Source organism: Phasianus colchicus, chromosome 2, assembly GCF_987193195.1.
Source record: "Phasianus colchicus chromosome 2, bPhaCol1.hap1.1, whole genome shotgun sequence".
NCBI lineage: Eukaryota > Metazoa > Chordata > Aves > Galliformes > Phasianidae > Phasianus > Phasianus colchicus.
In genome coordinates, this window is record NC_143437.1 from 47,795,718 (window position 1) to 47,807,768 (window position 12,051).

General features: G+C 43.1%; 1 protein-coding gene across 2 annotated transcripts in view; it reads left to right on the forward strand.

Annotated features, from left to right (window-relative positions):
- Positions 1 to 3,521: 3,521 nt before the first annotated feature.
- TAB2 (TGF-beta activated kinase 1 (MAP3K7) binding protein 2) overlaps positions 3,522 to 12,051 on the forward strand; it is a 62,223-nt gene continuing 53,693 nt past the window's right edge. The window contains exon 1 of one of the 2 annotated variants that reach the window (XM_031612144.2): positions 3,522 to 4,014. The gene's annotated coding sequence lies outside the window, so the exon portion shown is untranslated. Of the gene's footprint in view, positions 4,015 to 4,242; positions 4,395 to 12,051 lie in introns of those variants that run through there. The other variant, XM_090135574.1, reaches the window with a different exon arrangement.

Here is a 12,051-nt window from a genome sequence, read left to right on the forward strand (position 1 = left end):
ACTCTGACGTTTATAACAGAAGGAAAAGGAACTACATTAGAGTATTGACACTGGAGTTTCCAATACACCTCTCCAAGAAAACATCGGTAACTGGACAAATTCAACACCTGAAAAAAAAAAGGTGGTTGTTATTGGTTTTTGTTTTCGTTGGTTTTTTTTGAAGCTTTACATAGTGTGAGCACTCAGATGGTACATGGGAGAGACAAACTCTGAGAACCTTCACTTGAGCAAACCAGTGCTGTGTTTGACCACAGCTTTGGCTGTGTGCTGGTGCCCTGTGGCTGAATTCCCTTTCAAATCCAGCAGTATCCATTTCTGTACATCAGCCTGGGCAAGTTCTTTTACAGTGGCACACAGCTGATGATGTCTAGGTAGAACAGAAAAAGCACAGCACATGAGCTTTGTGAAATAAGGTGAATTTCCGTATTTCCTTGTCATCTTAGTATTATCTAATTGTCTTTATAGAGGAAGCTGCAGATGCAGCCTCAGACTGGGGGCTGTCAAGGACTCTCCTGTTGACACTGAATCTAACCTCTATTTTTTACCAACCTGAAGACTGGCAGACTTTCTGACTAGAAAAATGGAAACGAAATTGCGAGGTTATTGTTTAAGTGAAAAGTGATTTTTTTTTTAAGGCTGTCAGTGTCACTGTTTTCCATTGAGAAAACTATTTTTAAACTCAATTTCAGACATAATTATGCCAGTTGTTGTGGATTGATTTTTAACTGCACTTTTTCCTCTTACCTCTTGTAAAAGCTATTCAGGAGATTTTAACATCAGAAATACCTGTGTTGAGCTCATAAAATTCACTGTATTTTGCAGCAGCAGTTTTCCTGTACAAAATATTTAGAGTAATTATCAATCCAATTTATAATTTCAGTTTCTATCTGTGAATAATATAAAGTCTGACAAAAGCTTGGAAAACATGAACTTGTGCTTTGGAATGCCTAAGAAAATAGGTAATAATTAAAATGCACAGCAAGAGGTGAGGCTCTGAATTTACTGTGCTACTGGGCAGGCAGCTGCCTACACTCAGTGATGACTGAAACCATGATTTGCATCATTCTAGGAGATACACCCTGATTTTAACATTAGATTTGTCTTCCTACTTCTTATTACAGATATACAGGAAAACAGTTATTTCTGAATATCAATATATAGAATGATTTTCTTAAATACATCATTTTTTGCCTTTGGGAAGGTGTTAAAAATTATTTCAAATTAGCTGCAGTAGAGAAGAGCAATTTTAGCTCTTCTCTAGAGGAGCAGGAACAGGACAACATACAGATGTAATGTGAACAGAGTCTGGAAAGAAGAGGAAAAAAAGAGCAGCTCAATCACACATCCCAGTGCTTAAGCACTGCAGCAAATAGTGCTGATGGAGCTGTGAGAGATGAGCTTTCACTTTCCCGTGGCAAATCCCTGTTTTAGCAACTGCAGGCAAAAAGGATCAAATATTTACCTTGGTATTTAACAAAATAAACTCAAATTCTAAAGCAGAAGACTTATTCATTTAAGGATATTATCACATCTGTCTGAAAGGTCAGGTACTGTTTAGCAATTTGAAACAGTTGTGCTGGAAGAGTTGAACAGCAGTGTGCCTGAGTAGATGACTGAGCGTATCGTGAGTGTCTACAGCACAAGTTGCAGAAGAAGTGAATGATGTAAATGTGCAATTACGGTGGATCAACCTAGGTACGGTTCTTTGTGATCAGATGTTTCCATTGTGTCTTTTTTCTAGATACCCCAATGCCCATTATTGAGACTACATTCAGTTCTGGTTGGTTTGGGGAAGATATTTTTTTTTTATTTACCATTAACATATTCCATCAGACTCCCAGCCCTGTATAACCTTGACTCAAGGCAGGATGGGTAATCACCTCTGGATGCGTTTCATGTGCCATACTGCTGATGTACAGAATTCTCTGTTGCAGCATATGAAAATGATTAATTCTTACTGAAATGTATATGTACTTCTATATTTTAGAGGGGGGGGGGAGACTACTGTCTTCCTTTTTTTTTTCTTTTTTTTTTTTCCGTCCTAACATAACATCTCACTATTGGATGCATTGGTGTTGTGTTTTCTCTGTCCCTGTCTGCTACATCAAAGTAAAATAGTCTCTGCTATTTCTTATCCTGGGGTTCTCTGGCAATTTTAACTAAACGCAGTTGAGATGGGTGTTTTTTACGTTAGTGCTTTCATTTGGAAAATATTCATTGTTGTAACATCAAAGTCAGTTTCATTTCTTGGAACTGGATGCAGACCAAATCATGTCAGAAGTAAGCTGGTTCCTGCCTATTTTTTTATTATTACTATTAGTCTGTCATTTTATTTCACAAGTGTCAATTGGCCAATCGCTCAACTGATGCCCTGTGAAGAAATCGGAGCCCTTTCTCATTGCACCACTACAGAGGCTATTGCAACTTTTAAGTGTTTAGAATGGTGGCAGTCAAGCAGTTTCACAGTTCCTTTCATATGTTGGAAGGCACTGGAAATCACTGGCTCCCCTGGGAATTAGAACAAAACTGTACTGATTTCTGCACAGTACTACTGTTGTAATGGGAAATCTGAAAGTTCTTTTCCCTGCCAGGCTCTCTTCTAGGTACAGAGGGACAGTTCTACCGTGCTACCAATTATAAAGGTTGACTTTTTTTAATTTTTTTTTTAAAGCACTTGTAACTTTGCAGACGAGGATTACCTAAAATCAATGTATAGGCAGTCCATTGCTAAACACCACGGGTCAGCACCTGCCAAGGGCGGCAAGGAGAAAGGAAATGAGAGATGTGGGAAGAAAGGAAGTGGAGAAGAGTGGGAGTCAATGGTGTAACTTATCACACTCTAATTAAAAAAAAAAAAAAAACACCTGAGAACTGTAATGATGTTATAAACTCATCTGAAAGCTGTCTTTTCACTTAAGATGAAATACAAGGAACGACGCGAGCGTCCTACTGAGCCCAGGGATGGCCGCCGTTTCCCTGGAGGAGGGATGTGAGTTTGGCACGTAGGGAGGGGTGTGATCCCACCCGCGGGCGCGGAGCGGGACAGAAGGCCCGGCCGCCCGGCGTGCAGTCCTGCCGAGCTCCGGCTACTCGGGGAAGAGTTACGCTGAGCCGCGTCTCAGAGCGTCGACGGGAGTCACGTACTCCGCGCGAAGCATTTAGGCGCTTAAGAGCTGGCACCAGGATTTCTGATAGAAAGCGCCTGGCTCTCCTCCCTCAGAACAACTGTTTCGCACGCAGGGGGGGCTTTTCTCAAACCCAGCCTTTTCCAATTCCTTTCTTCCCCTCCCTCGGCTCCCTCAAAACGGCGTTTCGCATAACGTTGGGCTCCCCTTTCCCAGCGGGCGGCCCCCCGAGATGCGCTGAGGCGGCGGCGCCGGCGGGCGTCGCTCCCCGCGCGTGCCGGGGGGCGGGGCGGGAACCGCCGCGCCGCTCGTTCCGCCCAGCCTCGTCCGCTCCGCGCGGCCAACCCCTCGGCGGGGCGGTGTCGGCGGAGGCCCGGCCCCCATCGGCGCGGCGCGTTCCGCCCCCTCCCCTCGCGCGCGCGCGCCGCATCCCGTTAGCGCTCGGGGCTCGGTCTCGCGATGCTGGCCCGTCGCCGCCGCCGCCATATTGTGACACTATTTTGATTTGGAGCGCAGCGAGCGGGGGGAGGGGGGGCCGGGAGCGACGCGGAGCCGCAGCGGTTCCAGCGGAGGACGGGAGCGGCGCCGCAGACACTCAGCCACCCCCGGCCTCCCCGCTTCTCCCGCCCGCGGCGACGGCGCGGACCCCCCCTCCCTTCCCCCTCCTCCTTCTCCTCGGCCGCCTCCTCCTCCTCCCTCCCCCCCGCGGCGGAACGGCGGCGGCGGGAGGCTGCGGAGCGGCGGCGGAGCGGCTCGGGTCGGCGGGGTCCCCCCTGCCGGGAGGCGGCGGCGCCGGTGGCGGCGGTAGTGGCGGCGGCTGCCGTGGTGGGGGAGGCGGCGGCGGAGGAGGAGGAGGCGGAGGAGGAGGAGGCGGAGAGGCGGCAGAAGGGTAAGGCAGACCCCGCCGAGGCGGGCCTGTCGGCGGCTCACCGGGGCCGGCTCCGCCGCGGGGCCGCTCCCCTCCCCGGGGGCTGCGGGGAGCGGCGCGGTGCGGCTCGGCCCGCAGGCCCGAGGCTCCGCGGCGGCCCCGTGCCCCGCGGCGAGGCCGGGGCGGGCCTCCGTGCGGGGAGGGGGCGGCCGGCACCCCGCATCCCGGCGGGCGGGGGGAGCACGGCCTCCCGGCGGAGGGGGGGGAGGGAGCGAGCGAGCCGCGGGGCGGCCGCGGGAGGTGGAAACTCTTCTTCCTTGGCGGGTGGGGAGGGATCGGCTCCGCGTGTCGCCCCCGCGTCTGCGGGAGCCCCGCGTGCGTGGCGGGGCGGCAGGTGACAGGTGCGCGGCTGCGGGGCGACGCTCCGCCATTTGGGGCTGAGCCGCGGGGGCTGCGGGCTCCGAGGCCTTATATAGTCCACCTCCGGTTTCCATTATTCAACTCGGTTTAATTGTTCGGAAGGAATTCTTGAAACGATTCTTGTAAGAGGGATTTGCAAGACGAGAGATGAGTCCGGTTGGCTTTTTCTCTTGTTTTGTCCCCCCGCGAGAGTTAGGAAGGCGGCGGGGAGGTGCGTAGCGCTCGGTCTCATTCATTGAGAGGCTGTGTCGGTGGTCTGAGCGCCCCGTCCCGTTCGCTGCTGGGCGGCCTTCGGGGCAGGGCCTCGTGTTCTTTGTGCTGGGCGGCTCGGCGGACCCTGCCCCGTGCCCGAGGCCCGGAGGTGTTTCCGTGCCGGTGACAGCAAGTACGTGCCTATAATCCCCAGAAACGCTTCCTTGCGAGGGGTGGATCTCAGGTTTGGTTTGCAGTCCGTAGTTTAAGGGTGTTTGATAAAGGTTGAAAAAAGCTCTGGCTGAGGCTCGTCTGTAGAGAGCTGAAAATGGTGTTGCACCATTTCATTGTACAGATATGTGAAAGATAAATGCTAAATCGTTCTTTGGGACTTCTGAACTTGTTTTCCATCATAACTGTAGACGCTGAAGTTGTGCTGCGTGTGCATCCAGTGGGGAGGGCTAGCTGCTGTATCAGCAGCGTGGCCATGATTTGGTGAAATTGGGAATTTTCAGTTTACCCAAAGATTTAATGAATAAGCAGGCATTTGCATTTTGTATCGATATCTCAATAATTTGTTCTTTATCTGTATTGTTGTAATTGGGCACGATCAAAACTCAAAATTCTGATCTTGGCAAGAGGGGAGTTCCACTGAGAGATTAGGAGAAATACGTGTCATCAGCCTCAGTAAGTTCTGCTCTGCAATTTAAATGAGACTTTAGTCAGTGTAACTGTTGAAGTTACTCACATATTAAGCTTTTGGAGACTCAGGGTAGACAGTACTTTGACCTGTGCTGTAGCTGAGCTAGTTGTCAGTTTCTTTCGTAAACTGGGAAGACCTGGGTTATTGTTTCTCATGCTGCTTCGTGGGAGTGCCTGCAGAAGGGGAGGGAGAGAAAAGCTGTTGGAGAGGAGGTACTTGGAGTTTGCGTAATCCCAATGTTGTGACTGAGAGATGCTTGATAGAGCATCCTTCCTATCATTACCTGCGTGGGCAGTGCCATCTTCTTGATATGCTACCTTTGCTCTTGTGAAATGTAAAGCATTTCCCATTCCAAGAGGAGTTAATGGGTTCTTCTGTCTTCCTTAAATACGTTAGTAGGAATAGACTTCTTGAAAATGGACATTCTTCCTATTGTAGTGTCTTGGTAGAAATTTCTCATCCAGTGACAGGATGGAAGAAAGCGGTAGTTTTGTGTTGGTTTTTTTTTTTTATCATGGCATTGCTTCGTAGACTGAGATGCTGTGTTGTTTCGTAAGGGTTTCATGAATAACTAGTACGCTCTTCAAGCCTTGTAGAATCAGACCTGTCATCTGTTGAAAAGATTATTTTCTGCAAACTTATATACTTTTTTTTTTTTTGCTAGGGAGCTTTAAGAGCTTTTGGCAAACTTTCTTTGTGAGAATGAGTACTTTGAAACATAAAACTAGATTGTTCTTCATCCTATGGCACGTTCCTCCCTCTTACTGTGATCTCTGGTTGGAAACACTGGAAGAAATAAGTTGGTCAGATGTGACCTCGAGTTTATAAAATGACTGTAAATTTAGGACTTGAGGGATCAGGCTGATCTTTTCTGAACTGTTGCAGGCGGAATGCTGAATGATGTTGCTGTTGGTGCTTTTACAGGAAATAGAACAAAAATTCCAGTGATTCAGAACTGGATTTTTTAAAGCTATACTCAAAACTCAAATATTTAAATGATTGAACCGAAAGTTAACTTTTTTTCCACTAATGTGTACAGTGATTTTGCATTTTTTTTCTCTTCAATTGCATAGTAGATTATCTCAACTGGAAAAGTATATACTTTGTAGTTCAAACAGGAGAAATAATGGTGACTGCTCCAAAACATCTTGAATGCTGATTAGCAAACTAATCCTGATGGGATTCCCCATACTTAAATTCAACTGTGAGTGAGAAAGCTGTCGGATTCACAGTTGGATGAAATTTTTGATTAAACTTATAATTGCAGTTGGAGGTTTCATTATAATGGTTGCTTCAATTTCTCCCTCTCTTAATTAGGCTTACCAGAAAAATCACTGTGATAAGGTTAATGCTGTCTCTAACAAAAATTTTTGTAGACTTTTTTTTAGAGTTGTGATTGAATGACTAACTTATTGTTAGTGAATTGATCAGCAAGCTCAAAGTTTTCTGAACAGTATACAGATGTATAGAGTTCCTTTTAGCTTTGTGTTGTGCTGCCTTTGGATTTTGGTGTTTCTCAATTAGTCAGATTCTGATGAATCCAAATAGCTGGACTTGATTAAAGTTGAGAGTTCTGTGTTGTGTCTACATGGGATCTGGTTATTCTTGGAACGCGTCTGTTGTAGAATGAAAAGATCTAAAGAGGTGCATTTAAGGTGAGTTAAATAGTTAATATTTTTAGAATGTTTAAGGTATCTTTTGGTGACAAGAAGTTGAGCATTATAGTAATGTGCTAAGTAGTTCTGTTTAAATTAGTATCTGGTAGAATTTTAGCAAAGAGAATTGTTTTCAAAACACCATATTTCTAGCAAATGCTGTGTATAGTCAAATATTATGCCATTAGGAAAATACTCCTTACTATTCTGAACAGAAAGATCAAATTTTACTGTGCTTAATGATGAGTGGTTTAAAGCTCATTCAAATCCTGCTTGTACTATGGGTGGCTATTAGGTTTTTTTCCTTTATTTAAATATCAGTGTTTTAGAATGGGTGTAAAACTTGTATTCCTTTTAGCATTTAGAAAGATGTTGACTTAGATGCACACAATATTTTGAAGACAAGAGAAAAACAACTTACATTTCTGTTATAGGTTGCATGTAGTAGTTCTTAAAACATTAAAGTCTGTACACGTTAGTCATTATATTGTTAGGTTTGCTAGAATTTACAGACAAGAAGAAGAACAAAGCTGCTATACATGCTCAGTACTTGTATGATGTTCTTAAGTCTGCCTTCAAATGTTTATCTAAAGCTTCTTTCAGATTTAATGCAGTGTGGTGTTACGTGTTACTGGTTGGGCTGCTGGGGCTGCCAGTGGGAAGACACATTTCCACGTGTTTTCTCCCCTCATCAAAGACACTCATTTGAGTTTCTTTTCTCTGCAGAGCTTCCAGTTCTCACGAAACCTGTAAAGGCCTTTTTTAATCTTTTGAGATTTTTACACCTCCTTTAAATTGTCTTTGAAATGGTCAAATGATGCAAATTGTTATTAAAAGGACAACTAGAACATGTAAAAACAATTTCTTTTAAGAAAACTTGCTTAGTTGTACATAGTAGAAAACAAAATCCTTGCAACTTGAGAACTCAGCATCAACTGATGTCACATTGAGAAGATGTTGAGATGCATCTATTTTCTGCAAAACTTTTCAGAGAAGAGGAGTTGCTGTTGACGGGATTGGACTTGAGTTTTGTGCAGGTGCTTCTGCACGCTTACTCCAAACCTTCATTTTTCACATGTTTTCACACTGTCTTTGATGCATGGACTACATTGGAAGCAATAAACTGGAGAAGTATAGTGATGCTGAGGACTATATAGAAATTGAATGGAAGAAATTTCAGACAATGCTCAGAAACAATAGAAGTGTTGCTCCAGACAAGTTGTTGACATGTTCTTAATATATATTTGTGTAGTGTATTATAAGCCATCTTTAATTTATTTTTCTAAAGACACAAATCTCGAGCAGTTATGTTTCCTTTAATCCTGTGCCTCAGTAAATTTTAAGCTTGTCAGCTAATTTCACCATGGGGCAAGGTCTTGGGGATTTTACATTTTAATAATATTTAACAGGAATGTTCAGGTTAATGGCTTCATTGAGTAGAAGGTCTCTTCAGAAGAAAGTTTTGCATGGATTTAGCACTTACCCATATTTAACCTGCCAGTTGGCCAACAAACAGCTGTCTTTGGGTTAAAAACTAGACATGATGTACTGTACTCCTTTTTTCAGTCACTAGTTAGAGGACGTGAGAGGTTAAGTACACTGTGGCTGGTGCATGGAAGAGAGGGGGTAAGATAATAGGCATCTGGGATAGAGGTGGAATGCGATTACTGGGAGCATGGCGGCATGGCTGCCTGCAGATCTGTGGGAAATGGGGCTGTGACCTGCTGTCTGTGGGACAGTTCCTTGAACAAGGGGGATAGCAGCATCTGCCAGTTTTGGTTTACTGAACAAAAACCGTGTTTTGTTAAATACCTAAAGAAGATGAAAGCTGAAGGAGGGGGGAAGTGATAGGTGAGGTAGCTAGGCAGACAGCTGGCCTGCTGATCTTGTGTTGCAGCAGTGGCACGCTCTTAATTGCAGTGTTTAAAAAAAAAAAAACCCTGAGAGTGAAGTGGCTGTTAGGTGTGTGGTGGTGATGTTACTTCCACTCTTGAAACCTCTTCTGTGCCTTTCTGTTTGTATGGCTCTGGCTCAACGCTTGACTGCGCTTACACCTGTCCTGGCACGCTGCATGTAGCAGCATGGGGCAAGAATGTGTGCCAGTGAGGGAGTAGTTGTGTAAGCTGCACAAGGAATACGTGTTATTCCCAACATGCTTTATATTGAAAGCATTGTTTCATTGCTACATCTCAGTTTATAGTGGAAATGACTTAGATGTTTGATGTTAATAGTTTCATTCATTCATGCCTGTGTGGGCTCTTGCCTGCCGTGGTATATTTAGTGTACTCCTAAGTGTAATAGATGCATCTGTGAAGTAGTATCAAATTATTTTAGTAACCCCAAAGTAATCTATTTTTTATTACACTTCCAAGTGAATATTTTACATAGCTCATTGAATCTTGAACCAAGTATTTTTCTTGTATTTTGTAGATAATGCTAGAAGAAATAGGTGAGAACACACTGGCAGGCTGATGAAATACCCACTTAACAGTAAACTTTTCAATTCTGTTCGCTGCAGCCTGTGTTCTGTTGGGTAAGAAGATGCTTTGCCTTTTTCATAGGTGGCTTTTGTGAAGATCAAGCATAAATACGTGATTAAGAAGTGATTATTAGAAAAATTCCTCATGGCTTTCAAACTTAGTGCTTCTTTTTTTTTTCCCCCCAAAGGAAAATTACAGTTGTATTTGCTTTTTAAAAACAAAGAAAACTCACTGTTGTTTGTTGATGTTTTACTTTTTCAGCAGTGCATGGTTTCAGCACCTAACCACTCCTCCAGGTATTACTACCTGTTTTTGATCAGATGCTTCGGAAGCTACAAGTAACAAGTACATCCAGAGAAATCATCTATTTTCCTGAAGCTATTTAGGAAAAAAAAAAAAAAAAAAAAAATTGGCTTTATACTTTATACTGAAGGTTAGAAATACAGGAAAGATTTTTCCCGTGTTTGTCCTAAGTGTGATTTCCCCAAGTGGAAAAAGTTATAAACAGTTTCACCTTCAGGGGAAAAAGCCCCTCACACTTCAAAGAAATGAAGTTATATAATACAGCATCTATTTGCATCCTTTGTCAATTCATGTTGTCTTTGAACCCTTAAGAAAGTCTCTACCTCCTCTACCCTTGCTGTACTGAGCATCTCTTTTTATAGTACTCTGATTTTACTGCATTCACAACTTTATTTTTTTCTTTTTAAAATCTCTGTCTATGCAGATTTTGTAGAGTGCAGAATTTACCTCCTCTAAGCACCATTTTACTCTCATCCTGTCATAACTGTATGTGATCTAGAGAAGAGTTGATCTGTTTGTTTGTATCCTTTCTTCACTCTTCCTTTCCCTTAGCAAATACATGATGTATACTTCACAATTCAAATATTAGTGCCTTCTTGTTTGTACTTCTCTTTGGCATTTCTTCTCACCTGTTCCAATCATTCTTTTTGGGAATTCATCTTCCTTCTTAAGAAAATAGTTCAGCACTTGTCATTTCTTTTTGGTTCTGTTTCTTCTTCAGCGTATCTGTTGCTAGGTTTGCCCATGCTCTGGTCAGGCTTTCTGGAGAGAAAAATAAAGTGTCATGAGTTCTGTACTTGGATTTCTTTCAATTCATTCATCTGCTTCAAATTGCTACTTTCCCTTTGTTGGACAAAGCATTTTTTGAAGGGGAATGGTAGGTTATTTTATTTTTAGAGAGCCTTCTTTAACAGGTTTAAGCAGTTGTGAATAACAGTGAGAATCTGCATGGACTCAGCAAAAGTGTGCTTAAGAGGCATTTTAGTTTGATAAGTACTGGTTGGCTTATGGAGAAGCTACTTGAGCTAAAATGTTCGTGTCTTTTTCCTCCCTTAAAAAAGTATGTTTGTCTGATTTTGGTAAAAGAGTATGGGGTTTGGTTTCTTTTGTTGTTGTTGGGTTTGTTTTCTTTTGTTTTCCTTGGACTGTGTTGTTTAAACTGTTCTGCTGAAATAGATGCCAGTACCAGATTATTGTATATCTTATTTATGCTTTGGTGTTGGCTAGACAGCTTGCCTTGGATTAGGATGTATTGTACAAGGCACTATATAAACATTTGTTAAGTCAGCCTCAGAAGAGTTTGCAGTCCCATAAATTAAATAGGTTTACCAATATACATATATCGAATTAAACAAAGACATTTAGCAAAGTATTTGTGTTAGCTTTCATTTGTTACTCTGTTGTTAGCTCTTCAGTGAGTTTAAACAGTGCATATCTTAAAGGGGGGGGGGGAAAAATGAAATAATCTGCTTGCTGCGGTATTATCTTTAATAGTGGTAATTCATTTTGCTGTTTTGACACATGACTTTTAAAATCTGTCTGAGTGATTCATGCAAAAGTTATGAAGTTAGTTAAGTAGAACCTCTCCGGCCTGTGTTCATTGGTAGCTGCTTAGGATAGAGGTAGGCGTATCAGAGCTGGGAGTTCTGTTGTGGCAGTGGCTCACATTTGTGCTGCCACACTCAGAGCTTCAGTCAGAATGAGAGAACTTCTTTGTAAATGAATACAAGTAAAACATTATTTTTGTATTTGAGTTAGGAGTTAACATAAAAGGGGTTCGTAAAGAATTAATACCAGATCCTCTACGTGAAGCACATCTTGGTGTTTCTTTCCCGTCCCTCAAGAAGTGCAGTACTTTTGGCATTCCTCTTTCATACTGTCTGGTAAAGGAGAAGAAAAATAAATTGTAAGCAGCAGGAGAGCAACTGCTATTCAGATTGGGGAAATTTCTGTTTTCTCCAGCCTCATGTTACTAGCAGGTAGTGTGCTGAGCAGCAAGGTTCAGAGAAAAGACCCGTTATTTGTTCCTTTTTCCTCTGCATAGGGCTGAAAACCCCTGTGGTTTCCACACTGAAAGGAAAACATCAGTTCTTCCATTAGTGCTTTCGTATAGTCACTTCAGATGAAAAAAATACCAATACTGTAATCTATTATCTTTGCTTTTCTGGTGAAGATAGGTCTTATCAAGGCTGTGAACAGTACCAACATATTTGCATTGTATTTGATGCATAAAGCATGAAATCCTTCCATAATATAGCAGTATGTCTGCAGGGATTGCCAGTGTAAATGCAGCTGTGTGTGCAAA